The sequence below is a fragment of the Prionailurus bengalensis genome, chromosome B3 (genome assembly GCF_016509475.1).
Source record: "Prionailurus bengalensis isolate Pbe53 chromosome B3, Fcat_Pben_1.1_paternal_pri, whole genome shotgun sequence".
Lineage (NCBI taxonomy): Eukaryota > Metazoa > Chordata > Mammalia > Carnivora > Felidae > Prionailurus > Prionailurus bengalensis.
This window is the reverse complement of record NC_057355.1, coordinates 32,536,937-32,541,123: the sequence shown is the minus strand read 5'-3', so window position 1 is coordinate 32,541,123 and position 4,187 is coordinate 32,536,937. Positions and strand designations below refer to the sequence as shown.

The 4,187-nt window shown below is 41.4% G+C and overlaps 1 pseudogene; it reads right to left on the bottom strand.

Annotated features, from left to right (window-relative positions):
* Positions 1-322: 322 nt before the first annotated feature.
* LOC122468003 lies at positions 323-878 on the bottom strand (annotated as a pseudogene).
* Positions 879-4,187: the final 3,309 nt, after the last annotated feature.

Here is a 4,187-nt window from a genome sequence, read left to right as displayed (position 1 = left end):
CTTTCTTTCTTTCTTTCTTTCTTTCCTTTCTTTTTCTTGACAAACTTTCTTTATAAACATCCAGAAGAAAGTTTTCTCACCCATCTTCTCAAGATGTCCCATGAGGAAGGGAGGGGGAAGCTGCCTGGAACAGAGCTAGGACCAGGGCTACACCTGGTAGGGAGACTGTGGGGGCTCAGTCAGGCCAAGCCAAGCTGATGGTTTCAGAGGCTCCATGGGGTGCAGCAGGAGGCCTTGGTGTCCCCAGAACAAGCCCTTCTCTTTATTGTGACTAACCCAGAAGCTGACAAGAGGGAGGCAGGTGGGGAGGGAGCCCTCAGTCTCAGTGGACTCTGGGCTTCAGGGACCACCCCCTGGGTGGGGCTGCCCACAGGAATGCAGACAGCTCTTGGACTGGTGGCTAGCCTCCAGGATAGTGGAAGATGGTGGTTCTTATGGGTTCGTCCTTGCTGCTTGGGGCTGAGCTCAGCCGATTGGCTCTTTTCCAACCAGTCTTCTAGATGGCCCTCAGGGAGCTTGAGGACATTTAGTGGCCACTTCCTGGCCCACCTCTCTTTCTCCACCTGGATACTCTGCCCCTGCAGGTCTGTCTGTGACATGTGGGGAAATCTGCATTTGGAGCTAAAGTCACACTGGCCTGTCAGTAGAAACTTCCTGCTGGGCCGCTTGTTCCGTTCATCTAACAAGATGGCAGACGCTTCTTAGAACAGGTCATACCAGACGTTCTTGGCTTTGAGGTGCTGCAGCCCATTCAGGTGTTTCTTGTGGATGTGGAGCTTGTCCTGGAAGGAGTGGTTGCGGTAGTCACGGAAGTAATGCTTCCCCATGGCCACCTACGCCCGGTGCTGCTGCTGCCTGGCTCTGCAGGGCCCAAGGGCTCTAAGCTCCTCCTCCTGCTGTGCCTTCCACCTTCTTTAGCTTTCATTTTAACCCCTTTCTTTTCCTTATTTGTGGTTTTTCTATTAAAGCGTTCTCTTGTGGTAAAATATGCATAATGTAAAATTTTCCATTTTAACCATTTTTAAGTATGCAATTCAGTGGCATTTAAGAATATTCAATGTTGTGCAACCATCACCACCATCTATTTCTGGAATTTTTCACCATCCTGAACATAAACTGTACTGTTAGTTAACCTTAAAAATAAAACTGCCAGTTCATTTTACCAGCAAAAATGGGTCTATTCGGGAATAGCAGAGACTTGCAATCTGGGACCAACAAGCTACAGCAAAAACCATAGGTAAGTCTGGAGAACAAAGGAGAGAAACTGCTCTTTTATAGAGGAAAGGGAGAAGTTGGGAGGAGTGTTATAAACAAAAAGTCCAGTGAAGTAAACTAGGATTTGGAAGCATAGTGGCTTCTCATTGGCTGAGTAGTAATTGTCTCTCATTGGCTGGGCTGTTGCTAGGGGGAGAGGAGGGTAGCCTTTTCCCTCCTGCCTGGATAGTAAAGGAGTACGGAGATGCAAAGTCCATTTCTTCCTCTTGGATTTGTAATTGATGATGAATGATAGGACATGAGAGCTCCCCCTACCAGCCTTCCGATTCCATTTTAGTGGTTTCCCTTTATTAATTTTCATAATGCCCATTAAATAGTAACTTCTCATTCCTTCCTACTCCCAAGCCTCTGCTAACCTCTAAGCTACTTTCTGTCTCTATGAATTTGCCTCTTCTGGGTACTGCATATAAGTGGGAGCATACAATAGTTGTCCTTTTGTGTGTTTTTTTTTTCACTTAGCATAATGTTTTCAAGGTTCATACATGTATCAGAATTTCATTCTTTTTAAAGACTGAATAATATTCCATTATATGTGTATACCACATTTTGTTTTCCATTCATCTGTCAATGGGTATTTGGATTATTTCTACCTTTTGGCTATTGTCAGTAATGCTGCTGTGAAGATTAATGGGCGAGAATTTATTTCAGTCCTTGCTTTCAATTCTTTTGGGTATGTACCTAGAAGTGGAATTCCTGAACCATCAGGTAATTTTTGTTTAACTTTTGAGAAACTGACAAACCATTTTCTATAGCAGGTGTTCCATTTTGAATTCCTATCAGCAATGCACAAGGGTTCCAATTTCTCCACATCCTCGCTAATACCAGTTATTTTCTGGGCTTGTGTGTTTATTTGTTTTTAACTGTAGCCATCCTAATGGTTGTGAAGAAGTATCTCACTCTGTTTTTATTTGCATTTCCCTGATGGCTAATGATATTGAAAGTCTTTTCCTGTGCTTATTGGCCATTTGTTTATTATCTTTGCAGAAAGTTCTTTTCAAGTCTTCTGCCCATTTTTGAAGTGGGTTGTTGGTTTTTGTTCAGTTGTATGAGTTTTTCTATTTTTTATTGACTGGATTTATTTTTCTGTCTCTCCTGAATTCCTAGGAAGCATACAGTGGATCCTCTCTATTTGTGCTGTCCAATATGATAGCCACAAGCCACAGGGGACTATTTAAATTTAATTTTTTAATGCTTATTTATTTTTGAGACAGAGAGAGAGAGAGAGAGAGAGAGAGAGAGAGAGAGAGAAAGTATGAGCAGGGGGAGGGCAGAGAGAGAGGGAGACACAGAACCTAAAGCATATTCCAGGCTCTGAGCTGTCAGCACAGAGCCCAATGTGGGGCTTGAACTCACAAACTGTGAGATCAGGACCTGACCTGAAGTTGGAGGCTTAATTGACTGAGTCACCCAGTCACTAATTTTTTTAAATTTATTTTTTGTTTTAATGTTATTTAATTTTGAGAGAGAGACAGAGACAGGGTGTGAGCAGGGGAGGGGCAGAGAGAGAGAGGGAGACACAAAATCTGAACAGGCTCCAGGCTCTGAGCTGTCAGCACAGAGTCCATTGCAGAGCTCAAACTCACTAGCCGTGAAATCATGACCTGAGCCAAAGTTGCGTGCTTAATTGATTGAGGCACCCAGGCATCCCGTGACTATTTAAATTTAAACTTTAATTGATTAAAATTAAATAAACTAAAAATTCAATTCTTCAGTGGAATTAGACACATTTCAACTTGTCAATCAATAATCATGTGGCTGATGGCTATCATATTGGACAGCACAGAATGAACACTTTTATCATCACAAAAAGTTCTATTAGACAACATTGTTCTAGATCTACCTTCCATATCTTTTTTTTCCCCTAATATTCTGCATCTCTATTTTTATGGTCTTCATCCTGAGAGAGGCCCTTGACTTTATCATTCACACCTTGAATTGGTCTTCAGTCATGCCCAAATACATTATTGACCTCTAATATTTAATTTTAAATCTTATTTAGCAATTGGCTTTATAAATGTCAATATTTCCTTTTGTTCTTCTATTCATAGGAGCATATTCTTTTTAAAAAAAATGTTTATTTATTTATTTTGAGAGAGAGCGAGAGTGTGAGCAAGGGAGGAGCAGAGGGGGAGAGAGAGAGAATCCTAAGCAGGTTCCGTGCTCAGCACGCAGAGCCCAATGCAGGGCTTAATTTCATGACCATGAGATCATGACCTGATCTGAAATCAAGAGTCAGATGCTTAACCAATTGAGCCACCTAGGTTCCCCCATAAGAGCATATTCTTATAGATGCAGTTTGCTTTTGATTAACTACAAGGACTCGAATTCACTTAAAAAACTTTTTTTTATGTTCTGTTTCCTGAATTAACTTTGTTTCCTCCAGGGTTGAATGTCCTATTTGTTCCTCTTAGTTCTTCTCTTCCATGCTGTTGGTTTTCCTAATGTCTAGTGATTCTTAATTGTCCATTTACATTTTTAAAATGCAAGGCTATGTTGATATATAGCTCATATTTATTATCTTAACAATTGAAGTTCCATTTCCACAACTGGGCTCACTCCTTAACTGCAGGATTGATAGAAGGTTCTAGGTTGAGAACAGTCAGATAAGCTACCACAGTTGTTAAAACAAATGGAAGGCTTTATTCTAGAGGTGAGTGTTTCATTTCAATCATGGGTGGGGGCTGCATTCCCTTATTTTCTTTCTTCTTTTCCTCCATGTATATTGTGAATGTACAGAATTATCTCGGACCTAATTTGATTCTCTGGTCTCAAGAATTGACTAGGCAGGTTCTCCAATTTGATTAGAGAGTGGTAATCATGGGTCTATCCTGGGGCCAAATGCTGCAGCCAGCTGCTCTAAATAGAGAGAGGAGCTCAGATGATCCAGGACAGACCTTTAATTAGTTACTCCA